General features: G+C 37.8%; 2 long non-coding RNA genes across 2 annotated transcripts; one reads left to right on the top strand and one right to left on the bottom strand.

The window, feature by feature from the left end:
* Positions 1 to 5178: 5178 nt before the first annotated feature.
* On the bottom strand, positions 5179 to 22496 carry LOC126956421 (uncharacterized). The gene is made up of 3 exons (XR_007726330.1): positions 22422 to 22496; positions 6645 to 6828; positions 5179 to 5585 (listed from the first exon to the last, which is right to left on the bottom strand). It is a non-coding gene; the product is annotated as an uncharacterized LOC126956421 (long non-coding RNA).
* LOC126956422 (uncharacterized) lies at positions 17037 to 24864 on the top strand. Its single transcript, XR_007726331.1, has 3 exons — positions 17037 to 17116; positions 21467 to 21594; positions 23521 to 24864. It is a non-coding gene; the product is annotated as an uncharacterized LOC126956422 (long non-coding RNA).
* The last annotated feature ends 2937 nt before the right edge of the window (positions 24865 to 27801 follow it).

Raw genomic sequence — 27801 nt, 5'->3', positions numbered from 1 at the left:
AGGTTTCTGAAAAGGAAAAAAAAATGAAAGTATGCAAAGAAAAATTCTGATTTGGAAATACTGTAAGTGGTTTTCTTCCCCTGTCTCCCACCTTCATCTCTTGACATGCTCTAGCGGCCATTAGAGTGTGTTTCCTGTAAGTCAAAAATTCCATGTACCACCATTTCAATCCGCAACAATTTATTCTTAAAGCATTTCTCTCTCATTTCCAATATTTCCCATAAACTGTTATGAAAAACTGGTCAGAATGCAGCTTCTGTTTCCATCTTGTTTAAATTTAACTTCCACTTGTTTAAATCTCTCTGTGATTCTATCAGCAACTAAATACATATATCGCTTGAGAATTAGAACTACACATTTCGAGACTATAGTAGGAAGCAGTTGCATTTGCTTGTTCATGGGGAATGCTCATTGGCTGGAGGCTTTTGTCTCTTTTGGCTTCTCAAGTTCAGTTACCTTTTGAAGATTTAGGTAATTCTATCTGAAAACAAAAAGCACACTTGACAGAGAAATATTAAGATTTACTGCAGAGATACAATTAGGGAGATGGATTAATTGCAATAGTTTAAGTCAAAACTGCTGTTTGAACTACCACTATCAAATAAAATACAATGCGAGCCACACATGCATGCAGTCACATTACAAAAGTAAAAAGAGGAGGGTAAAATTAATTTTAGCAATATACTTTACTCAACCCAGTGTATCTGCAACATTATCATTTCCTCATTTAATCAATAGACATGTATTAATGAGGTTGCTTTTTCACATGAAGTATTTCAAATATGGCATGCATTTTATACCTACAGCCTATCTCAAATCAAATATTAAATTTCCATAAAACACACTTGATTTGTACTTAGATTTCATAAAATCCGAGTTATAAAGTTACATCTACCCACTTTGTTCCAAACACACTTAATATTTCCTCAGGTGCATTCACCAAACTTCAAGTGTTTGATGTTCTCCTGCAGGTACTGTGTTGGACAGAGCAGCTGCAAGTCTTTTAAAATCTTTCCTTTCACCCAAATCTTCCAATGCTGCAAACGAGCTTAGAGCAATTGAATATTTCAGGAAGATATATATGAACGTTTTGCAAATCACCTAAGCCTTTGAGATCTCACCTAGTAGCTCTAGTTAATGGAGATATCAAACTAGCTAAGCTGGGCTTCTAAAGATCTTTAGAAGAAGGCGTGAAGGTGATGCAATGGAGAAATAACAAAAAACAAAAGCATTCGGCTAAGGCAGGCAGAAAGGTGTCTGGTAGTGTCCTGTAAATATATCTGTGAAAGTTTTAAAACACTCGTTTTATTGTAAAATATTTTTATAATGTTAAAGTAGCCTTCAAGGTTAGTTTTAAATGTTGACATAAGTTTTCATTTTTGTTTGTTTGATCTTTTTTCCAAATACATGATCTTAGAAAATTCACCAATTACCATGTGCTCCAGTGTAAACCTAGTTACCCTCAGAAGTTAAGAATGCTGGCCAGGCATGATGGTTCACACTTGTAATCCCAGCACTTTGAGAGGCTGTGTGTACTAGTCTGTTTTTATACTGCTGATAAAGACATGCCAGAGACTGGGTAATTTACAAAGAAAAAGAGGTTTAATGGACTTACAGTTCCATATGGCTGGGAGGCCTCACAATCATGGCAGAAGGTGAAAGGCACGTCTTACATGGCAGCAGGCAAGATAGAATTGAGAGCAAGTGAAAGGGGAAACCCCTTACAAAAACATCAGATCTCATGAGACTTGCTCACTACCACAAGAATAGAATGGGGGAAACTGCCCCCATGATTCAGTTGTCTCCCACAACATGTGGGAATTATGGGAGCTACAGTTCAAGATGAGGTTTGGGCTGGCACACAGATAATCCATATCACCAAGGCAAGCGGATCACTTGAGGAGTTTGAGACCAGCCTGGCCAACACGGTGAAACCCCATCTCTACTAAAAATACAAAAATTAGCAGGGCATGGTGGTACACACCTGTCATCCCAGCTACTTGGGAGCCTGAGGCAGGAGAATAACTTGAACTCGGGAAGCAGAGGTTGCAGTGAGCTGAGATTGCACCACTGCACTCCAGCCTGGGTGACAGAGCAAGACTCCGTTTCAAAAAAAAAAAAAAAAAAAAAAAGAGAGAGAAAAGAAAGAAAGAAAGAATTCTTATTAGTAAAGTAAATGTGGTTCAAGATTAAAGCTCACTGCCCACCCCTGCCTCTGGCCCAAACACATACATGGAGACCTGTGTGGCTTCAGAGCAAAAAACCTCTAACAAAGGCCAGCAGCAGAAGTATTTGGACAATGTTGTACGCAGCGTCAGAGTTCAGCAGTCGGAAAGATTGTTTGTTTGCCATCAAATATTTTAAATTTCTGGCAGGGGTGGAGTGAGAGGTGGAGAAGCAAGGAATCTTTCCCTGCTTCTCCTTTCTGCCTGGTAAACTCTGTCAGGGTGAGCCTGGCAAGCACTCCGCCTATACTCTGTACCTGCACTGAACATGAGCCAATGTGTGGGGTCTAGAATGGGAGTGAAGGCAGAGGAGGTGATGGGTGGGGCAAATCCAGTGTCCTTCCCGGCTACAGCAACCTCCGTGCTTTCCCCGCTACCTCCTACATCTTTTGTGCTCAAGGTTCACTTCCCTTTAGTGACGATTTAGCAGATCCCTTATCTTCAGAGTCTTATGACACATTCCAGGAAACACTGGCCTTTCATGCCATCGACTTCTTGCGACATTTTAGACTAGTTCTCAGAGCGTGATGTCTGCTGTCCTATCTCCCCCTCCTCTAACTCACCATTTTCTACCTTTTGTTTTTATCTTGAACTCATATTGTGTTTAACATTAACATTTAGACAAACAAAAACGTTTCAGCTTTTTGACTGCAGTTAATCAGGATTTTGAACACAAGTCGGTTAAACTTAGTAACCATTTATGGAACACCTGCCGTATGCTAGGAGCATCGGTAGGTACTCTGGTGTCAGACATACCATATAACACTCAGGTGGGGGGAAAACAAACTAGAAAATGCTGGCCTTTCTTCCACGTACAAACTGGGTGACATAAATATTTAAATGGCCAGATATTACTAAAAGACAAATTGGTAACAGAGTATATATAAATTTTTCTTTGTTCTCAAAAGTCATGCTGGTGATCTATTTGCATTCTGATCCTATTACACCCCAAGTGGATATTTTATACAAACAAAGCCAAGAATAAATGGAAATCACAAAAAGTCTTGCCAGCCCTTTGCTTCAGATCTCTGGCTACTCATCTTACAGTGATGACTTGGGCCGAGGCTTCCTTTTGAGACATTTTATTAAATGTGTTCAGTAATTCATTTTTGCCCCATTAGAAGCATGGATCCTGAGATTTAATCTGTCTTACTCGTAGAGAATATTTGACAATTAAATACCTAAAAGTGATCTAGGTAGAAGAAGACAGGAACCACTGAAAATACAACATGAACATAATTTCACATTAAATCTGAGACGGATTTGGATGGGTAGTTTGGGAGGTGGGGAGTGGCTGGTGGCAAAGGAAGAAAGGGAAAAAAGAAGAAAAAGTACGGTTTCTAACCTCCTGGTTAGAAACAAAAACCCTGGAAGGGAGGGACACATATCCATCTAACCAGCTTCTGCCTGTGCCATCTCTAGCACCCGTTTCTAAATTCTCCTCTCCAAAATATTCACGCCTACTTTTGGTGTGAGATGTGTAAGAAGGTTATTTTTACCATTTTATTTTTACTCTGCGAGAAGGTTATTTTACCTTGTGTGACTGACACAACAGCTGTCAGTGCTCTGGAAGAGGCAGACGCCTTCAGTGACAACTTAAATGGCCACCTCTGGCCGTCTAATCCACAGTCCTTTCCTGACAAGGAAACATCACGGGTCGCTAACAAGATGATCAGAGTAGGAGTTGAATAACAGTAAGAAAGAATTGGAGACAGTTTAGGGGGACGGAGTTGACTTGAAAGACTTAAAGATATGGACGCAAAAGAAGAGAATCTTTTGCAATGGAGAATAGAGTCATGGTTTGCTCCTGAGAGAAACACAGCTGAAGAGGAATTATTAATGATTGACTAGAGCACTGTAATGATGTGAAGCAGCCCTGGCAGGCAGCATGGAAAGAAGGAAAGGAACCGTAGCAGCATTGTGGGCCGGGGGAGGGGGAGTGCAGGGAAAGGATTCCAAAATAGGTTCCAATATGGCTCTCAGGGTCTGATGTGGCTCCTTTCCTAGCTATGTGATCCTGGAGAAGTCATTTAGCCCCTCTGAAATTCACTCAGCTTCAGTATTTTCATCCACAAAATGAGAATACTAGCTGGGATAATCTTTCAGCTACCTTCAACTCTAAAATTATTATCTTCCTCTTACCTTCTATGATTCTAAAATCTTGGGAGGAAGAGTTGCGAAAGTATTCACTAAAATCTAAAACTAAACAGCTTCAATTTTCACCAGTGATCATTTACACAGCACAGGAGGGCAAAAGGGAGGGTGTCTGCATTGAGTTAGTTTTGTTGATGCAATGAACAGTGCGGGGGGTTGGGGAGCAGGTAGGATACGCTTTCCTTCCACTGTCTTTAAAAATAATAACAATACTACCTTATAGTTGTATTCCGTGTTATTCTGTTAGAAACTCTTGCAAATCCATTGCCTTGATATTTATAGCAATTAGGTGAAATGGGCAAGAAAGTTTTTTCGTTTTTGTTTTTGTTTCATCAGTGACAAATTCAGAGTTTAAATGAGTTTCTTAGAGTTGTAGAGCTGGTTACTGATAGGGCTGGGACTAGATTTCTGGTCTCTAGAACACTGGGGTTGGATATGTGCTTTTGGGTACCTTTTGGAACAGTCTTCCCAGCAGTATCCAGAAACATGAGGAAGCTGCCTGGTTGTCACAATCCCAAATGACTTCAACAAGAGGATGCAGCTTCTCAGACTGGACTGTATTTGTCTTTGGTCAACTTATAACTATCTTTTTGGTAAGATCCTCCAAAATTGGGTGCAAACACCCTGGAGGTACACAAGGTGATGCATTAGGGTGCAGAGGAAAAACACTAAGAAAATGCTATTTACATTCATTTTTCATCTTTTTAAATCTATTTTTTGTATGTTTTATGTTACATAATATATCAGCTTAAAGTATCAGAATAGGCAGTACATGAAGATAACTTACAAATGGGGTATATGTTATACTGATTTAATCCATGATCAAAACTATTTCAGGACTATGTTTTACAAAATTGAGGGAAAGGCCTAAAGGTTGCATCATATGGCTGATAACAGGAGTCTTCTCTTGCTCTTATCCCCTAAGATGACTTGGAGAAAATGGGAAAGGTTGTGGAAAAGAACAGGTTCAATCAGAATCTTGAAGAACATCCAGAGAAGTAGATGAGCAAATGGAACAGCTCTGACCAAATTAGGGCAGCTGGTCACATGCTTCCTACCAACACAAAGGTCTCTTTGTTTTCTGCGCACACACTGCAGTCCTTTGTCAATCATAATCAACGATTCCATTCAGCTGTTCTTGCCACCACTTCTCTCCTGTCTTTCTAGTCTGCTGGGCAACAAATGTAAGGTAAAACTTCACAAGACCTTTAAAAGATAAGGTTGAAAGAGAAAAATACATCCTAATCAATGAACCTACCCAGAGGAAATAACTGGGAGATTATTCATAACTTACAACTTAGTTGCCAACTAATTTTTGGTGTTTTCCGAAGATCATTGTACTATACTGGGTAAGTTTACAAAATAGAAAAGGAATAATGGTGAGGAGAAAAGTTATTACCTCTTGTCTATGGACTCCAGGAAGGGCACCCAAGACTATGAAATTATTAACACAGAGACAAAGATGGAGTGGCATGTAACACCAGATAAGTAAGTACTCTTTCTACAATGGCAAGTAGAAAGTCATCTCTCAGGGTTAATATTTGGGACTTTTCAAGGAAGGAGAGAGCTATAAAAGGGGTAAAAGGTTTCCTTACACATACAAATATTATAGGGCACAAGGAGCCAGCCTAAAGATTTTGCTCACAGAATGCCTGTGTCATTAAACCACTCTCTTTACTTGCAATTGTTGGCAGACATCAAAGCCACTGTATCATTGTGATGATATTTCGTAACAGCAGAGACCATAGGCGTCGTCTCATGCAATTCTGGTGTGCCTAACACAGTTCTGCCTGGAAGGCATCCGAAGGCTTCCAAGCATGAGCCTTCTGAATTTCGAGTGTGGTGCTGTGGAAAGTGCTGGATTTGAGGGGTGAAGGCAGGGCAAGGTCTTTGGTTTCTTGTTCCACTTCTGTCACTAAATTCCTTGGGTGGACTTCTTAATCTCATTTTATAGAGTAAATTCATTATAGAGAAAATTATGGGAAAGTTTCTTTCTCATATGTGGCATTTATTTATTCATCAAACATTATTATATTTCCTATGTTTCAACACAATATTAAATGCCAGAAATACTAGTGCTTAAAAAATACTTTTTCTCAGAGGGCACACAGTCTGAATAGAGATAAGATTCATACAGTATGGTTAACTGAGTAGAAAGCAATATATGAATGAAGACAAATAAGTGATATCTTAGTAAATGCTATTACACATCTTAAAGGAAAAGAAAAAGTTATCTTGTAGTACAAAAAAAAAAAAAAAACCCACAAAGTTATCATGGTTTCCCTCTGGCATCCTCTTCCGCTTTGCTTAGTTCTGGCACCCATCTTTGCTGGATCCCATTGGCGTACAGATGAGAAGAGTAGAAAAGAGCACACAGCTTGAAATCACAGAACTGACTTCTTTTTTCTCTATTCTAGAGCATGCATGCAGCACGCATTCATTACTGCATCTGATGGAAGCACAAAGGGAGACACAAAGATGCAGAGAACAATGGTAAACAATTGGTGAAATGCGTTGGCAAATTGAGTTCAATGCTGTCTATAACGAATGGCAGCTATTTTGTGTGTGTGTCATCTAAATAAAAATAAAGTGGATTAACAAACAACTGTACCTGGCTGAGGGAAGACTGCCGCCATTTTTTTAATAAGTCAGTTATTTTATTGTGTAATTTATAATAAATTATTTAGACTACTTTCCTACCACGTATTTCCAGTAGAGGGATTTAGAAAGCTAATTTTAAGACCAGGCATGGTGGCTCACGCCTGTAATCATAGCACTTTGGGAGGCTGAGGCAGGTGGATCACTTGAGGTCAGGAGTTTGAGACCAGCCTGGCCAATGTGGTGAAACCCTGTCTCTAGTAAAAATACAAAAATTAGTAGGAAATCACTTGAACCTGGGAGGTGGAGGTTGCAGTGAGCTGAGATCATGCCATTGCACTCCAGCCTGGGAGACAGAGCAATACTCAGTCCCAAAAATAATTATAATAATAATAATGATAAAGGAAAGCTATTTTCTTTTTTTTTTTTTTTTTTTTGAGATGGAGTCTTGCTCTGCCACCCAGGCTGGAGTGCAGTGGCGCTATCTCAGTTCACTGCAACCTCCGCCTCCCAGGTTCAAGCAATTCTCCTGCCTCAGCCTCCCAAGTAGCTGGGATTACAGGCGTCCGACACCACATCTGGCTAATTTCTGTATTTTGTATAGTTGGCCAGGCTGGTCTCGAATTCCTCACCTCGTGATCTGCCCGCCTTGGCCTCCCAAAGTGCTGGGATTACAGGCGTGAGCCACTGCGTCTGGCCAAGGAAAACTAATATTAACAATCACTACGGTGACACTATTTTCTAACTAAAATATCCTGATACATGGTTTAATAAAACCCACTTTTCACTGGCCTTCAACTCTGTCTATAGGCAGTATCTTCTAAAAGTCTAAGGGTTAAAACCTACCTGGTAACTTACATAACTGAAAAGACGAAAACTTTCTAAAACATATAATATCTAAAAATCTAAGACATGGAGTATTATTCTTATCACTCTTTGCATTTTTTAATTTAATGTAGCCTAAATCAATTAGAATTCTGATAATTTGAAAAGAAATGTGAATCAATCGATTATTGTTATGTTTTGTTGTTTGTTTCTGATTGTATACATGTATGAAATTTTCATTATTACCTCCTTTCCTTTTCTTCATTTCTGGATTGGATTCATTTATTAAATTTCTGTTCTTTTAATGGTTGTTTTCAAAAGCTTAGCATACAAACTTAACTATAAAATCTTATCAAAGCCTGAGTTTATTAAATATCTTTACCCTTTTCCCAAATCAAGCAAAAAAACTAGCTACTAAACAACTTCTACTTACTACCTTCCATTTTTCTTCTATTATTGCTATAATTAATATTAGTTACAAAATTCTTCTTAATAGTCAGTAGTTAAATATAATAACTATTCTACAAAATATAGTGCTATGAAAGTTGCTCCAAAACTTAGTGGCATAAGAAGTAAGTATTTTGTTCATGGATTCTGTGGGTCAAGAATTTAAGCAGGGCATTGTAGAAAGTTTTGTGGGTCAGTGCATGCATGTATCTGTGTCTGTTTAATATTTGTGGGTACATAGGTGTGTTTATTTATGGACTATATGAGATATTTATATACAGGCACAATATACAAATTATACACAATGCATAATAATCACATCAGAGTACATGGGGTATCCATCACCTCAACCATTTATCCTTTTTTTGTGTTACAAACAGTCCAATTATACCCTTTTAGCTACTTTAAAACATCAATAAATTATTGTTGACTATTGTCACCCTGTTGTGTTATCAAATACTAGATCTTCATTCTATCTAATTAATTTTTGTACTCATTAGCCATCCCTACTCTCCCCTGCTTCCACCATCCCACTATTCTTTCCAGCCTCTGGTAAGCATTATTCTACTCTCTATGTCCATGAGTTCAATTGTTTTAATTATTTGGCTCCCACAAATAAGTGAGAACATGCAAAGTTTGTTTTTCTCTGCCTTGTTTATTACACTTAACATAATGACCTCCAGATCCATCCATGTTGTTGCAAATGACAGGATCTCACTCTTTTTTATGGCTGTATAGTACTCCACTGTGTATATGTGCCACATTTTCTTTATCCATTCATATGTTGATGGACACTTAGGTTACTTCCAGATATTAGTTACTGTAAATAGTACTGCAATAAACATGGGAGTGCAGATATCTCTTCAGTATACTAATTTCCTTTTTTTAAAGTATATACTTATCAGTGGGATTGCTGAATCATGTGATAGTTCTAATTTTAGTTTTTTGAGGAAACTCCAAAACTGTTTTCTATAATGGTTGTACTAATTCCCACCAACAGTGTGCAAGGGTTCCCTTTTCTGCACATTCTTGCCAGCATTTGTAATTGCCTGTCTTGGATAAAAGCCATTTTAACTGGGGTATGATAATATCTCATTGTAGTTCAATTTGCATTTTTCTGATGACCGTTGATATATTCTGGTTATTATATTCTGGTAATTAATCCTTTGTCCCTGGATACTTTGCAAATATTTTCTCCCATACTGTGGGTTATCTCTTCACTGTGTTGATTGTTTCCTTTCCTGTGCAAAATCTTTTTAATTTGATATGATCCCATTTGTCCATTTTTGCTTTGCTTGCCTGTGCTTTTGGGGTACTAATCAAGAAATATTTGCCCAGCCCAATGTTCTGGAGAGTTTCTCAATGTTTTCTTTTAGTAGTTTCATAATTTGAGGTCTTAGATATAAGTCTTCAATCCATTTTGATTTGCTTTACATATATAGTGAGAGATAGGGTTCTAGTTTTATTTTTCTGCATATGGATATCCAGTTTTCCCAGCACGATTTACTGAAGAGACTGTCCTTTTCTGAATATCTGTTCTTGGCACATTTGTTGAAAATGAGTTCACTGTAGATGTACAAATTTGTTTCTGGATTGTCTGGTCTGTTCCATTGGTCTATGTGTCTGTTTTTATGCCAGTATCATGCCATTTGGGTTACTGTAGCTCTATAGTATCATTTCAGTCAGGTAATGTGATTCCTCTAGTTTTGTTCTTTTTCTCTGGATAGCTTTGGTTATTCTGGGTCTTTTGTGATTCCATATGAATTTGAGGATTGTTTTTGCTATTTCTGTGAAGAATGTCATTGGTATTTTGATTGAGGTTTCATTGAATCTGTAGATTGCTTTGGGTAGTATGTGCATTCTAAGTAGGGAGAGTTTATCTCTGTCCGACATTTTATAAGGTATCCTGGGAATGTGGCCATTGGCTGAGAGCCTCAGTTTCTCTTTTTGTATTTTTTTTTCCATGTAGTTTCTCTGTGTAGGCTACTTTGGGCTTCCTCAGAGCATGATGGCTAGGTTCTCAAGGCAAATGTACCAAGAATGAGACAGGCAAACAGAAGCCGTATTGCCTTAGCCTTGAAATTCATACAGTAGCACTTTCTTAGTGTCCTACTCATCAAAGCAGTTCCACAGTCTCCCAAAGTTCAAAGTTGGAGAAAATAGACTCAATCTCTTGATGGGTATGTGACAAGGTTCTACAATAGCGTGGACTGAAAATGTTGCTGTGATGCTACTGGAAAAATACAATCTGTCACACTAGCATACTTGACTTGTTTCCGCAATCTCCCTTACTATTCACGTCTCATGCTTTTCCTCTGGATTTCCTTTTCTTCAAGAAGCATGTCAATTAGTGGTTATCAACAATGGTTACTAATGATAAAGCATTTTAAACGTTATGTCTTACACTTGAATAATAACTTAGCTTATTATAGAATTTACATTGGCAGTTATTTTTTTATCAACATCAAAAAGATTCCATTGCTTTTAAACATCTACTATTGTTGATAGAAGTCTACTTTTATTTTAACTGTCATCCAGTCTTCATTTTATAGCTGATGTATAAAATATCAATTGAATTTTAAGATCTGGATTTAATTTTTCCTATACAGTGAATTTTAAGTCTAAGAAATCATGTATTTATTTAATTCTGGACAGTTTATTTTTATTTTATTTTATTTTATTTTATTTTTGTTTTTTAGTATTGCTACTCTCTCGTTTCTTCTCTTCTCTCCCCTTGGGGCTCCTGTTGTATATTATAAAACCCTCGCAACTTATCCTATACATTTCTCAACTGTTCTAATACATTTTTAAAGAATTTTTCTCTCTGTATTGTGTCCCAGATCAATTTCTTAGGACTGCTTTTAACTTACTAATTCTCTGTTTGATCGTTTTTGTTTAGTATTTGGGGAAGCAGGTATTATTCCTTTCATTATCACTTTAAGCATCCTCAATGCACTAATTTTAAACTAATTTTCAGATTGTTGTAGTGTTTTAGTCTTTAGGTAAACTTATCTCCCAATTGCTGATTTTGTTAGCATTTGTCTTTATCTTAAGTGTAGGATTTTTGTTTGAAGACTCATTGGTGGCAGTATTTTTTTTCCTTCTTTTGAAAAACCATATCGGGCTTTCTATTGGATACCCACGTCATCTGTGCTCAAAAATATTGAAAACATTACCTATCTAGCCTCGAGCTAGTAAACAGTTTTGTTTAACTTTTAGCATTGAGGTTCGCTTTCTCACTCTTGTCTCTCTATGCACTTAACTTTATAGATGCTAGACAACAGTAGCAGTTTTATTTCACCCTCATGTACATTTCAGGCCTACCTATTCCAGCTCTGACTTCAGGAAGTAGCCAGGCTCCAGGATCCTATCTCCTGGACTTAACAATAGGCAATTTTAGTTCTCATCTCCCCATAGGCATCAGAACCCTTAGCGCCCTCTGCTAGTGATTAGACTCATGGCCCTAAACATCCCCAGCTCAATGTCTCTCAACTTTAGCTCAGCTATTCTAATACTTCTGGTCCGTGAAAATGTCTCATATTTTAAAATCATAACTATGTTTTCAAAAATTTTTTTAAGTTTATCATTGTTACATTTTTACAATATTTGGAATAACAAAATTATGAATCTATAATTCTATCCTGACTGGAAACATGAGTTTACCTTTAATGCTCTATCTTCTTAATTCATTAAGCAGTCACCAGAACTAACACAAGTAAATATGAAGGCAGAAAAGAAAAGTTGATGAGAATCATGTAAGCAGTGTAAGCCCAACATCTCGGTTATTTTTATTCTATCCCTACTCTTTCATAATAGCTGAAGTAAAACAAGATTGTATAGCATTCTTTACATTAAGTATAGAATTATGTAATTCATGTGTCATATACTAAATTACCAAGAAGAGCCCAATAACATGATGAGAATTCATGTCTAACTAGTTCTCCCCCAGGGAAACATTCACATTGGTACTAAGTACTTTCTTATATTACAAATGCTTTTAATCCTTATAATGTATTTAGGGATTTTCTATTTCTAAATTTTTTCTGTTACAAATTATATAAGCTGAGTAGGTAAAATGACAGAGACTGAGTCAATCCTTTAGGTATAGATACGTTTACTTTTCTCAATGCAAGATATACCGAATATTCAGATTTCTTCTCTATTTCTTCTGAACTCAAAGGTCTAAACCAAAAATAAAATTCTAAGCCCCTCAAGAACTCAATGGACCCCTCTTCTCATCCAAGGGAATTCCAAAGATCAGGAAAAACCGGTTCAGGCCATGACATAAGATGGGGGTCGGACATGCCTCATTGTACTCTCTTCATTGTGGAGTTTAAACACAACTGACCAGCATTAAAATTAAAATAGAAAATCTTAGACTGATAGAACAGACTCTTTGTAGCAGTAAGATACCAATGCCAACCTGACTCTGAGTCCCCGTCTCAAAGGTTCCCAGCCCAATGCCTCTGGTATAACATCACATAACAGATAAAGAAGGAAATCAAAATATTTTACCCCAAAATATGTTTCTTTGCCCTATTTTGAAATGATCCTGCAAAGTTATCTTTTGTGTGGAAAATTTGCATCCATAAAGCATTTCTATTAATTGGATCTTTCCTCTTCCAGGCCCTCCCAATCCTGAAGAGATTAACTAGAGTCTAGCACTTTTTAAAGGTCTAAATAGAAAACATTTGCCATTTATTGTCTCTTAGGGTGGCCACCTATGAGGCTTCCTATACGTAATAAGAACCTTGGTCTCCATAAACCTTTATCTTAACCCAGACACTCCTTTCTATTAATTCCAGATCCTTAGGTAATAACTTAACTCTTTCAACCAATTGCCAATGAGAAAATCATTGAATCCACCTATGACTTGCAAGCCCCCATCCCCTTCTGCTTCGAGTTGTCCCACCCTTCCAGATCAAAACAATATATACTTCACATGTATTGATTAATGTCTTATGTTCCCCTAAAATGTATAAAATCAAGCTGTAATCCAATCACCTTGGGCACATGTTCTCAACATCTCTTGAGACTGTGCCTCGGGCATGGTCACTCATATTTGGCTCAGAATAAACCTCTGTAAATATTTCACAGTTTGACTATTTTCATTGACAATGGAAAGCTATTATACACATTTTTTGCTTGGTAGGAAAATAAAGTTTTATTTTTTTCTGTTTTTTTAAGCAACATATAAATATAATTTTAAGAATCAAACAGTAAAATAGATTATAGATTGGAAACTAAACCTCTCTCCCACCCTAGACAGCTAGGTCTTCTCCTTATAGGCCATATTTCCATACCTTGCTTTTCCACTTTAATATATTTAGAGGGTTTGCTATATCAACATATATAAATCAACCCTCTTCTTTTTAATAGCTGTAGAGTATTCTGTTTCACAAGTGTACTGTAATTTATTTCATCTGTCTCTTATTTATAAGACTTTAAGATTCTTATAAATTAGGTATGAGACTTTCTATTTCTAGACTTTTGCTACTACAAACCATAATGCAATGAATATCCTTGTAGATATAATTTTGCTCACATATGCACATTAATTGAGAAGTGCTGAGCCAAACTGCCCTTTGTTGAGGTTGTATTGAAATAAATCTTTTAAAACAAATGCATCATTTTCCTAAACTGGAAACACTGGAAATTTAGCGCTATTGCCTAAATCTACAAATAATTCTATATTCACTTTCTTCAAGTTTGTAACAACCATATTTGTGCATGTGGGACTCAGGCCTGCATATGGATTTTTAGGTAATATTTAAAAGATTTTAAAAAGTTAATTTTATTAAGTATTTTCTGAACAACTTATTTTATTGAAAAAAAATCTTGGTCAAATATACACAATTTGATAGTACTTTTTGGGAAATGATTAGAATTGGGATTAACCTTCTGAATATATTTGCCCCATAGTTTTGATGGTTGGCCAATCTCTGGCCTCCTTATCCATTCTTATGTTTATATATATTAGAACTTCCAATAGTTTCTTCAGACTACTGGAATTACTGGACAAAAAATGTTTCTCCCTTTTGAGGAGGCTCAGAATGGCTGTATTGCACACAGTCCTCTTTTGAGGACCCATTCCTGGAAGAAACCAGGCCATCCTGGTCTCAGTATTTGCATGGAAGATGAGCACTGACTTCAAGGCTGAGTGAGGTGAACCAGTGCCCTGAGAAGACGCCTCAATCAGCACCTCTGTGACAGCACTGCCCCAACCTGGTCCTCACTCAGGAAGCCTGAATGCAGGACTCTCAAGAAGAGAGTCAGCAGGAGTGGCAAACTCTCTGGCAACAAAGAGGGTGAACAAGTCGCTGAGCATTGGAGGAGTAACCAATATAGGTCTTCTGCTGAGGAGAGTTCAGGTCATGGGGCTGGTGCTATGGCATCTTATGAACTCTTATGATCTCTGGTCCTTGTGGCTTGGCTGGGCAGCTCATAGGGTGGTCTCCTATTCTCCCATAATATGCTCAATAGGTAAATTAACTTAAGCATAACTATGTTCCTGCAACCTGAAGGGAACTGGCTCAGTACCCTTAAAACAGGAAAACATTTAGTCATTCAACAGACAGCAATTAAGTGCCTGACCCATAAGTGAATAATTCATGTGTGATATACTAACTGCCCCAAGGAGAGTCCAATGACATGATGAGAGTCCACATCTAACTAGATCTCCTTCAGAGAAATATTCACTTTGGTACTTGCAAATGTTTTAATGCTTATAATATATTTACAAATTTTCTAAGTTCTTCCTGTTACAAATTATACAAAACAAGTAGGTAAAATGGCAGACAATGTCCCTAATCTCATGGAACTTACAATCTTATGAAAATGGGAATAATTTTTTTTAATTAAGAAAAATTCTAAATAGTGCTAAGTGCTTATAGATAATTAGAAGGTGATAATGAAACAGCAACTGGGTGACTCTCTGAGATTAGGGAATCAGGTAAATCTCTATGAAGAGGTGACACCTAAACTGAGATCCAAATGACAAGAGGGATCCATTTGAGTATTAAGGGAAGTATATTCTAGAAAAAGAGACTGGATATCAGAAAAGCCCTAAGGTAGGAATGTTTACGTTGAAGTAACAGACAGTTGAGTAAAGAGGAAGTTCTTATGACAGAGATTGAAAAACAGACTGGGACTGATTCTGTAGGGCTTTGCATATACCAGTAGGGATATTCTACTTGGTGAGAAGCTATGTGACATTTATAAGCAGAGGCTGATGTGGTATGATTTATGTTTTCAAAAGCTCATTCCTCACTCAAAAGTGCATGGAGACCTGGGGAGACAATCACGGGGAGAGCAGGTAGACCAGTTATGAAGCTACCACAATAGTCCAGGTGCAAAATGATGGTGTCTTAGGTGAAGGTGGCTGCAGTGTGGGAAGAGAAACATTTGGGATCTAGGATATGCTTTGTTGGGAGACTCCTTAGGACTTATTGCTGAATTGACTGATGGGAGATGAGTTGTAAATTTTCTGAAAGGATCAAGGGAAAATACACACTAAAGTCTAATTTTTCCTGGACACTTTAAATCAAAGAATGTCACTTTCTTTTTTATTGAATCACTACGTCCCATTGAGAAACAGGTGTAAACACACTGAACCCATTGTTAAGCAGTATTCTCCTAGACCTGGCTTTCTGAAGCAACAAGGAAAGATTAGAATATGTACAATGCATTTTAGATTAGAAAGCACTTTATCTTATATGCCAGGTATCTGAATATATCTATCCCATGTGCCTTGTATCTCATTGAGTCTCAAATGGTAGATGTGAGAGCGGTAAGGGCAGAGAGTTGGTTCCTATAAGTCTAGGAGAAATATAGGGGCATTTCCATAGCTAAGACAACATGAGTTCTTGTAATAGCCTCTATTTCACCATTGTGTGCCTTACTGGCTTGTCTGTGCCCTCTCATCCTGTGTCCTGTGAGAACTACCTGAAGACAAAGCTCAGGTGCATTTTATTCACCATCAGTATATGTATGCGGTGTTGCTAAATGAGTGAGTGACTGAGTGAATGAGTGAGTGAGTAAATGAATCCTGAGTAGCTAGCTAGTCCTTGGTCAATTCCTTCCTTTGAACAACACAAGTTCTCTAACTTCATCTCTTCTTCTTTGTTTTGAGATTGGCCATTTGCCCCAAATGACTTTTCAGCTATTGGCTTTAGATCTCAGTTTCTGCATGTTCATTCCCAGTCTGAGCCTCCCCTTAATTACTGCACTTTTTCCTGCTTCCATCCTGGTAGATGTCCATAGAGGATAGACATGCACATAGGATGTTTGTGAAAAATCCGACATTAAGATAGGAAACATTTGTTCTCAGAAAGTTTTCAGGTTAGACACTCTAAATTCTATCGTTATTAACACATTGGGATGAGGGATGCACCATACTACTTGTGATGCTGTGCAAGACTCTACAAAGTCTCCTTTCAGCTTCAGAGTTGATCAGAAGCCATTAGTACTGTCTATTTGGGGACCCAGATATCATATTTAAACATGCTTCCTGCAGAGCAATTCAGAAAAGAGTACAATGTATCAGTTGAGTACTAAACACTATTTCTATAATGAAAAAGTACAGAGAGTTCCGTTTATGTTTATCCTTTTATTAAAAATTGCTACAACCTGGTCAAAAAGTTCTCTCTGTGTGGCAGGATATCTGCCAAAGAATGAGTCTGTTGAAAGCGCCACACCAAATTCAGCATTAAGGGCCAACCCTGACCACTGCTGAGTCGTGTGAAGAGGCTGACAGTGGCGTGGCCACCACCCAGGATGGAGAGAAAGGCACCGTGAGTTGTTAATGGAAAAATCCGACTTCCTTTTCTTCCAAAGATGATGACTGAAACCAAAGTAGAGCTTTCCCTGTGAGTTTTAAAATATAACTTTCGTTTTTTTCAGAATGGACATATTTACCAGGCTTTAGTATCTTTTTGTGTTTTCATATTCTTTTCTGTATAATAAAAGTCTTTTTAAAAGCTCATGTTTGCTTAGCAATAATTACTTGTTTTTTGTTTTGTTTTGTTTTATGTGAGGGGTTTAGCAGTCACCATATACTGCGCTGCACCTTCCTGGTGGTCTGGGTCTGTGTCTTAGGACCCAGGAGGCCAGGCATGTGAACTGAAACTTAGTTAGTACTCAGTAAGTTATAGTAGAATGTCTTAGAGTGATGGCACAACATCATCTCCAACAGAGCCCTGTGACCTACAGTCAAAAAGGACAATGAGGAGCAGGATTTGATTACAACTAAATTTCCCTTTTGAAGCCAAGGCCTTGTATTTGCACAACTCTTGGTTGATTCTAAAGTTCTTCAATTCCAAAGCAGTCTTCATTTCCTAACATGTTGCATAGTAGAAATTCATCATTGCCTGTCATTCTAATAATTATCATAAACTTTTCTGCGCTAAATAGCTGGAGTAAGGAAAAGGCCTGGTTTTTCACCACTGGACCATGATCCTCTTTAAATTGTATTTTTTATTTTAAAATATTGACTTCAAAAAGCTGCTCTGATACTTAATATAGCTTTACAATGATAACATTTAAACATATTGCCTGGCTTTGTGAATTCAATTAAGGACTCCTGAGTGCACTTCTGCCTTTGTTAAAAACAAGCAAAAACACACCTGACAAGTCTTTTTTTTCTCTAAGATTCTATTTACCTATTATTGAGACCACAGAAAACCAAGAGCTAGATAGGCTCCCCTGGACACCATGATTAATTAGTTACTCAGTGCAGAGTTACTCTATGTAATTTGGCTGATTTTTTCATTTGGTTTTCTTTTGTAAATGACTTTACCACTCTTAAACAATTCCTTTCAAGCCATTTTTCTTCCTTTTAAAAACATGAGTCCAGTGATTCATCCTGTGTAAGATACAGGTTGCAGATGCCCTTCATTTATCATAAAATACAATATATTTCTTTTATCTGGGGGGTGAAGTGCCCTTAAAAGCTTTGTAAGCTTTTTTATTTTCCTTAAGAGTGAGACACTTCACGATGTGAAGATACTTGCAAACACAGATCTCAACAGGAAAGAATCACTCATTAACCCGTGAAACAGATAATTGGTACTGAGAAATGCGGCTGCTGTTACTAGAACAGAGATGCCTGTAAATGTAGAAGCAGCTTTTGGAACTGGGTAATGGTAGAGGCTACAAGTATTTGGAGAATCAGGCAAGAAAAAGTCTGTATTGCAGTGAAACATTAAGGGTATTTCTGGTGAGGGTTTGGATGAAAAGGAGAATTATAAGGAAATTCGAATTTTCTTAGAGATTACTTAAGTGGTTGTGACCAGAATGTTCATAAAAATATGGGCAGTTAAAGGCCATTCTGATGAAGCCTCAGACAGAAATAAGAAACGAGGTATTAGAAACTGGAGTAAAAGCCATCCTCGTTATTAAGTATCAAAAATCTTGGTAAAATTGTGTGTATGTTTGAAGGCTTTATAGAATGTAGAAAGAACTTAAGAGCAATGACAGAATATCTGGCAGAAAAAATACCTAAGCAGCAAACCATTCAGGCCACTGCATGGCTACTTCTAAACACATACAGTGAAATGTGAGAGGAAAAGAATGATTTAAAGATGGAATGTATAATTAAAAGAGAAGCAGAATGGAAAGATCTGGAAAATTCACAGCCTGGCCATGTAAAGAGTGAAAATACATCTTTAGGAGAGCAAATCAAGAGTGTAGCCAAGCAACTATTTGGTAAGGAGATCACCATAGATAGAGGGGAGCCAGGTGCTATTAACCAAGTCAATGAGAGAAGGACCCTGAGGGCACTTCAGAGTTCCTCGAGGCTGCCCTCCTATCACAGGCCCAGAGCACTAGGAGGGAAGAATGGTTTTAGGGGACAGGCCCAGGGCACTCTTCATGAGCTCTCTCCTCAGAGATTACTCAGTTGTCTGCTCCTCCCTGTATTCCAGTGCAGTTCTCCCTGACTGTCCTAGCCAGGGCTTAAGCAGGCCCAAGTATAGTATAGGCCACTTTGGAGCATGCAAGCAGTAATCCATCCTTGATAGCATCCATATGGTGTTCAGTCTGTAGGTCTGCAGAATGCAAGAGGTTTGGGGGCATGGCTACCTCCACCTAGATTTCAACGGATGTCATGAATAATCTGGGGGCCCCAGGCAGAAACCTGCTGCAAGAGTGGAGTCACCACAGAGAGTCCCCACTACTGTGATGCCTAGTGGAGCTTTATGATTGGGACGGCCACTGAGACCCAAGAACTGTAGAGCTGTCAATGTGCAATGTGAGCCTAGGAGAGCTGCAAGCATGAGACTCCAATGCCTGAGAGCCGAGTGGGCTAAGCTCAGCAAAGTCATGGGGGTGGGGTTATGTGAGGCCCTGGGGGCTCAATTCCCACCCCAATGTATTCAGGAAGTGGGACATGGAGTCAAAGGAGATTATTCTCCAGCTTTAACACTTAATATTGTTTTCCCTGTTGGGCTTTGAACTTACTTGAGAACAGTTATGCCTTTCTTCTTGCCTATCTCTTCCTTTGGGAATGGGAATGTCTATCCTACGCCTGTCCTATCACTGTATTTTGAAAGTAGATAACTTGTTTTGATTTCACGGCTCACAGCTAGAGAATATTTGCCTCAAGATGAATCATGGCTCTAGAACCATGAGCCAAATAAATTTTTTTCTTTATAAATCACCCAGTCTGTGGCATTCTGTTATAGCAGCAGAAAATAGACAGAGACAGTCATTCATAATCCATTTCACTTCCCTAAATCTTGGGGGGGGGTTATTCAATGTCAAATTCTTATTTACCCATAATGACATCAGTGTCTTTGAAAAATTACACTGGAGGATAAGTTACCAACTCTTCCAAATGATTTGTTAGAGATCATTGATCAGCAGTTAGGGTTGCATACTGGACAGGTACCAGCCTGCTCACTTTATCGCTTTTTCATGCCATCCTCCTCAGGTCAACCCCCTTCAGGCTTTCCGGCTCACTGAAAACAAAAATGTGTTTGAGGCGTTTCACCAGAGAATCACTTATTCCCAGCATCCTAGTAGATCACCCACTTTAGCCAATCCCTTTAAGCTTCTCTTTTTCTTTTTTCTTTTCCTCTTTGGAATGAGTGCCTACTTATGTAATTGTTATTGGATGTATGTAGATTTCCTGAAAGTGTTTCATGTTTTGATTGAAGAAGAACATTCATGGGGATAATATGTTTTAAAAACCAGGGAAACCTGAAAGATCTGGGAGAAGCCACTTAAACTGGATCCCAATTTGAGAAACTTGAAAATAAGAAAAGAGGGTTACTTTCCTATAGCATGTGGAGGATTGAATTTTCTCAAGGAGAGGATTTTTATGCAATTTCCTTGTGGAAAATGATAGGAGATGTAGATGCTTCTAAGATGCCTTCTGCTTTCCACTTTGGTCTAATTTTTTCCTTTAAGCCTGTACATGCAGTCTTAAGATTATTTTTATGATGAAATTAATAGCTATTTAAACACTTTAAGTTGATTCTTTTCAGATACTATTTATTCTAATTTAGTCCACTTACAGTGGTAAGTCATTATTTCATTGTTTTTTTTAGTTTTAGTTTTGTGTTTCAATGGAGATGTTTTTTAATGAAGAAATTTTAAATGAAAGACTTTAGTCTCTTTTCAAAAGAACAGTATAAATGATTACTGTCTTTGCTAGGATGCATATGGTGGTATGAGTTTGAATTTTAGATTCTTTATCGATGTCAAAGTTTGCGAACATTTTTTTCTATCTGGGCACCACGATGATATGGCACTCCATCTGTGATTTACTCTACCCAAAGAGGAATGAAGTGTAGTTAACAAGAATCAAACTAATGGAAAACAGGATTTTGGTGTTGCTGGCACATGTAGAAAAAGGTGGAGTCTAAGAAAATATTTCTCCAGCCAAGACAGTATTGAAGAAACTCATTATTTTCCATCTGCTTGTTCCTTGTTCCCAGTGTGAAGTGAAAGCAAAGTTTTAAAATCTTTTCTCCTCTGCAAGAAAATATATTTCAGAAAATCCCTATCTCAAAAATGAAGCAATTAAGAACTGTCTGGCTGTGAGGATCTGGCCTCAGCTTGACTTAAAGCAGCAACTTCAGTTATGTATCAAGATGTGCATGAGAATGAACCTGCTCTGCTCAGCCAAAGTGCTGAGTGACTCGATGTTTGTAATAAATAAATAAATAAACAACAAACAGGTTGTCATGAAATATCCTTTGTAATTATAAACACAGGAAACTTTCTGAGATGCAAGTGGGTGTTAAATGGTTCAGCAAAGCTAAGCTGGAGCAGTTGGTGTGCTTTGAAATGAGGCAACGTTGGAAAAATGAAATCTACCTAAAGATCACTATGTGTTTCAAAGGTTTGACTTTTTAAAAAATTTCTTCAGTTTTCTATTTTGAAAAATACAAAGAGGTTTGAATTTGTTTTTATATAAGCAGCATGTGTAGGCTACCATCTAATATTTGGCAACTTTAAAATTTTTTGAGCAAAAACAGCTGTTTAGGAGTTTAACCTTTACTTAAGAAAAGATACATGAAAGTTATTATGTGTATGTTCCTGCATGGTAAGTAGGAAATTTCTAATTGTTAGTTCAATTTACTTAATTAGGTATTTACTCATTGGCTATTATGTGCCTAGTGTCAGGCTACGTAATATTTTAAAAATTAGCATTATATATGTTGCCCTATCTACACTTTCTGGGGAGTAAAATTTTGAAAATCACTTGATGTGGAAACCCCTTAAAAAGAACTAGATTGCAGCATGTATTCAAATTCAAAATTGATTTTGATCAAGCACTAAAATGTGATACAGACCAAACAATAGGAATTTTCAGGAATGAGAATGGCTGTGCTGTCAAAAAAGATAAGCAATATGGATGATTTATTAGCATTTATGGCCTCTTAAATTTATTGAATTTTGGAAGGCAAAGATTGTTAAAGCAGAGATAGTTCACATCAGAGAAGAGCTACCAGTGAATTCACGAATTATACTCGGATTATTCTTTTTGAAAGAATATATATGTGATGCATTTGTCATTACTAAAGTTAATTAATCAGTCAATGTCTTGAACTAGTAGTAGATTAATCCTTTCTTGATATGCGTGATGTATTAGCCTATTTTCACACTGCTAATAAAGGCATACCCGAGACTGGGCAATTTACTAAAGAAAGGTTTAATTGGACTTACAGTTCTACATGGCTGGGGAGGCCTCACAATCATAGCGGAAGGCAAGGAGGAGCAAATCACATCTTATGTGGATGGCAGCAGGGAAAGAGAGAGGAGCTTGTGCAGGGGAACTCTCCTTTTTAAAACTATCAGATCTCATGAGGCTGATTCACTATCACGAGAACAGCATGGGAAAGACTTGCCCCATGGTTCAATTACTTCTCACTGGGTCCCTCCCACAACATGTGAAAATTCAAGATGAGATCTGGGTCAGGATACAGCCAAACCACACCACATGTTATCCTAGCTGTCGCCATAGTCAGTAAGCAACTGTTCTCACTCAGGGCTGTTAGCATATAAAAGGTGATATTAGATAGTATTTTTCTACACTTGCTCTTTCTATACTTCTGGCAGAATTACCTTTGTGGGGTCCAGTGTAAAATGAATATAGGGTCATCTTGTTCAAAAATTATTATGAATTTGAAGAGCACTAAACCAAGTATGAGGTCCTTCTAAGGAAGGAACCTTTTGTAACTGCATAAATCTCACAAGTCCCATGAATCTAGTTCTGTCAATGAGGATAGTCAAATTAGTATAAATGAATGGTGTTTATTTAAGGCAATCTTTAAATCCAGGCACAATCTACTAATGTGCTTATCATAGATGAGTAACCAGTTAATGATCACTAATCATGATAGATATAGACATTTGTATATATATACATTTGTAGAATATTTATTTAGCATTGTATTTGCACAGACACATATATGATTGAAATACGTAAAGCAGACTTCTGAAAATTTCTAGTATGGTAGCCTTTGCCAGATTAACTAGAAAAAGATCACTTGTCACAATCCACAAATCCTATTATACAATCATCCAACAAATATTCTCTGAGTGCCTAGTCCATACCAGATATTATTCATGGTGTAAAGATATAGCAGAGAACAAAATAAACAGAGTACTTGCTCCTAGAGAGTCTTCATACTACTGAATTTCTGAAATTTTGACCGATTTGCCCAAGCTTTAGTTTGTGTTTTTGTTTTTTTTCCTGAAACCCCTGGCTTCCTCGCTTTATTAAGAACAGAAGAAAGACTTGGCTATTCTTGTCACTGTTTAGAACTGAGTAGAACCAGAACTCTTCAGAAAAGAATGTGCTAAAAGTTCGTCCTTGAGACGTTTCCAAGCCAAGACAGTCCTAGGAGCACTTCCCATTGAGACTGAAAGGCTCATCCACTTACAGTGATTCATGGGAAAAGAGGACAGCACCCTCATCTCTGGTCCAAGAACACAATCCTGAGTGACACAGGATTGCCCTGAAAGTCAACAGCATCCATCTTACAAAAATCAACAACACTTGCTTTTCAACCTTCCAAAGAATTTACTGGTCTGGTTTGGCCTTTTGGTGCCACATTCCATTCCAGAACCCCAGCTAAAATGTTCTCAAGGGCTGACCAGAGATTCCTCCTCCTTTCTCTGGGCTGGTACAACTTGACCGCTGCTTGACATCAAGGTCAACTGGAGACTGGGAACAGTTATGTAACTGCGTTGTAAATTGAATTAGAGCTGTACATGAGCCCAGACCGAGTAACCAGTGCAGCTCCAGGCAAGAGCAGCAACATGTCCCCCAGAGACAGCACTGGAGGAACAGCTTACTGGGGAATGGAAAAAGGGTATCACAGGGTAAAAAAGAAACCATCTCTTTTGAGTCCCTCTAAAGTCTGGGCAGTTGGCTGCCCCATCTCATGTGGAGTAAGAGGGAGGCATTAAGTGCAGAGAGAGCTGGCGTCAGTATGGCAGCAAACACTGAGGAAAAATCAGCACACATAGTGTACACAAGGAGAATGAGAAAAAAATATTTGTAACATCAGAACAGATACCACCCATATGAGAGAAATAAGAAGGCTTACACATGGAGAGGAAAAAGGCCTCTGGCAGTAGTCTGTGGACTATAGAATGAGCAAGAGAGGCAAGACCATCCTCCTACCAGTGACTGGTCATTCTGGAGAGGATACATGTGCACAGATCTGGAAAGCCAGGGCTGAAAAGCCTTTTGACACCTTTGGTGACCTAGGACATAGTCCCCCAATGTAAGACATCATGCTAGAGGGGAACATAGTACGTTTTCTTCAAAGGCAAATGAATATAACTTGAGATAATTTTTGAAAAGAAAAAAGGTACTGGGACCATGGCATGACCTTGATCTCTGCTATCATGACCGCCTGCAGAAGCAGATGAGGAGAGGCAGAACAATGTAAAGCTGAAAACTTGGAGTCACCAAACCATAGATAGCTTCATCTCTTACCAAGTGCTTAATGTGTGACTAGGTTCTTAAATCCTCTACAAGTTCCAGCTTCCTCATTTGTAAAAAAGGAGCAAATTAAGATTGGGTGAGTTAATAGATGTAAAAGTACTTAGTACAGTACTTTACAAATAGTAAGTGCCCAATAAATGTTAACTGTTATTATTATGTATCCTGCCCTTCACTACGTTAGACCCTGGGATCCAGTGGTGACAGGCAAGGCTGCTGCTCTTGTGGCTCTTACATGAAACAAGGGAACAGGGAAATAAAATCAATGCAGACTATGAAAAGTGCTAAAGAATAAATAAATAGAGTAATATAATAGAAAGAAAATGCCTCTCTGAGGAGGTGACAGTTAAGCTGAGACTTGAGCAATCATCAGGGGACAGGGTTCCCAGAAGAGAAAAAAATAAGTGCAAAGATCCTGTAACAAAAAGAGATTTTACTGTGTCCAAAAACGAAAACGAACCCTAAAGTGGTTTGAGAATAGTAACATGGGCTTTGGTTAGGCTGGAGCTAGGGCTCACCTAGTAGAGTATAGAAAGGCAACACCCCATCACCTGCACATCTATTTTCATCCATTACTTTACATTGCCTCTGAAGAACATGCTGAATTAAAGCCTGTTAACCCTTGGGATACAGTCATCAAATGTATCAGATATGTTGAGACAACCCCAACAGAGGGGATAAATCTTTAAAAAGTAAATTGATGCATTTCAGCATTTCTTACAATTGCCAAAATATGGAAGCGACCTAAGTGTCCATTAGGAGATGTATGGATAAAGAAAATGTGGTGTAGACACAGTGGAATACTGTACAACCTTAAAAGGAAGGAAATTCTGTAATTTGTAACAATATGGATGGAACTGGAAGATAGTGTGCTAAATAAAGTAAGCCAGGCACAGAAAGACAAATATTGCATGATCTCATAGGTAGACTCTAAAAAAGTCAAATTCATAGAAGCAGAGAGCAGAAAAGTGGTCACCAGATGCTACAAAGTTGGAGGAAAGGGAGGGAAAAGGAAAGATGTTGATCAAAGAGAACAGTTTCAGTTAAACTGGAGAAGTGATCTATTGCAACTGCATGGTGACCATAGTTAATAATATGTTGTACATTTCAAAATTACTAAAAGAATAGATTTTTAACATTTCTTACCACAAAAAAAAAATGGTAAGTTGGTGAAGTGATGATAAAGTGTTAACTGGTCTGATGGAATCTTTCCACAATGGATACATAGATAAAACCATTGCATTGTACTCCATAAAGAGACACAACCATTATTTGTCAATTAAAAATAAATTTAGAAAAAAGACTGCACTAAAAAATAAATAAATAAATCTAAACCAGAAGCAAGCCTGAGAATTGTAGGTGAGTAAAGGGTCTAAATTAAATGTGGTGGAGGATATCATAGACATCCTGACTTTGGCATCCTACCATTGTGTTTGCTCACCTAGAAAAAAAAGTAAGTATATCTATTGAAGTATATCATGGCATTAAATACTATGGCACATTGGGATCAGGCATCCTTACTGGGGTTCCTTCTTCAATACCTAGCTAAGCTTAAAACTGGAGTGTCCCCTACTCACTTTATAAGGGCAGTGGCAAGATTTCCTGTCCTGAGGCACAGCTATCATGCCCCAGTTCCATCATATTGGGCACCATTAATTTGCAACTGTGTAAAAGCAGGCTGTCACAATGAAAATATAGCTTTAAGAATAAAGTTTTAACTTCAGAGATTCCAATATATTGAAATAGCTGGCCAGCATTGGCAAGAAATGGAAATCACTGGCCTAGGCACATATGTGTGTATGCCCATAGATTCCTGGAAATAGTGAAAGAGGGATCTGTAAGACTGGTCTTGTCACTGTTAAACAGGTGGGAGTCTAGATCTAATAGACACGTTTGTGTATTAATGTTAAAGGGCAATGGGACCATTTAAAATATATCTGTATATTCATACTTGAATTAAGAATCATTAGATGAATAAAAACTATAGGCCATCTAATATCCCTTTGAAGTCAAAGTGATTTTCTAATCCCAGTTTCAGTTTTTCTTATTGGACTTCCTAGAAAGTGATAATGAAAGAAGAAAGACTGGTATTTTTAAAGTAGACCAGAAGCACAGGAGCTGAACTCTCAACGTTCTGAGTTATACAGAGATGACCAGAATCGGTTGTTTTAGACCATTTTCACACTGCTGATAAAGACATACCCGAGACTGGGAAGAAAAAGAAGTTTAATTGGACTTACAGTTCCACATGGTTGGGGAGGCCTCAGAATCAGGCGGGAGGCAAAAGGTACTTCTTACATGGTGGCAGCAAGAGAAAATGAGAAGGATGCAAAAGCAGAAACCCGATAAACCCATGAGATATCATGACACTTATTCACTATCACAAGAAAAACACGGGAAAGACCGGCCCCATGATTCAATTACCTCCCCCTCAGTCCCTCCCACAACATGTGGGAATTCTGAGAGATACAATTCAAGTTGAGATTTGGGTGGGGACACAGCCAAACCATATCGTTGGTATTTACTTTACTTCTCATAGAAACTCTTCCAACCCTCCACCCACTCCTATACTTGTTTTCTGGGCACCAAATCTGAAAGGAATTTAACCTATGAGACGGATATTTCTATTGCCCTTGTTTTTAAAGTTGCTTCTCTAGGCATCATTTACCACTTACCCTTGGCCCCCAGACCTCTGTGAGTATGCTTCCCCTCATAAACAAGCACACTCATAGATGGTTATTAGGTTAGATTATTAAATTTTTGAGAGCTGAAGTCGCTTAATTCAAGTGTCAAGTTATGTTTGCGGAATGGATGTATTTATTTCACATTCTACATTATATTTACAAATCCCTTTCATTATCTTTTTTTTTTTTTTTACCTTCTTAAATACCGCATAAGACAAGAAGACAAGCAAGTGTTATTATCCTTGTTTAATAGATGAATAAAATTTGCCTCAGAGAGGCTAAGGAACATACTAAAAATCTCACTAGTAGGAAATGGCAGAGCCGGAATTGAATCCAAATTTTTGGTTGCAAAATTCTCTGTTTTTTTCCATGGGGTTCAGACGCTTGTCACCTACTCAATGAAAAT

The sequence above is a fragment of the Macaca thibetana genome, chromosome 6, assembly GCF_024542745.1.
Source record: "Macaca thibetana thibetana isolate TM-01 chromosome 6, ASM2454274v1, whole genome shotgun sequence".
In the NCBI taxonomy this organism is placed as follows: Eukaryota; Metazoa; Chordata; class Mammalia; order Primates; family Cercopithecidae; genus Macaca; species Macaca thibetana.
Note: the sequence above shows the minus strand (reverse complement) of the source record. Positions and strands in the feature narration are given on the sequence as shown.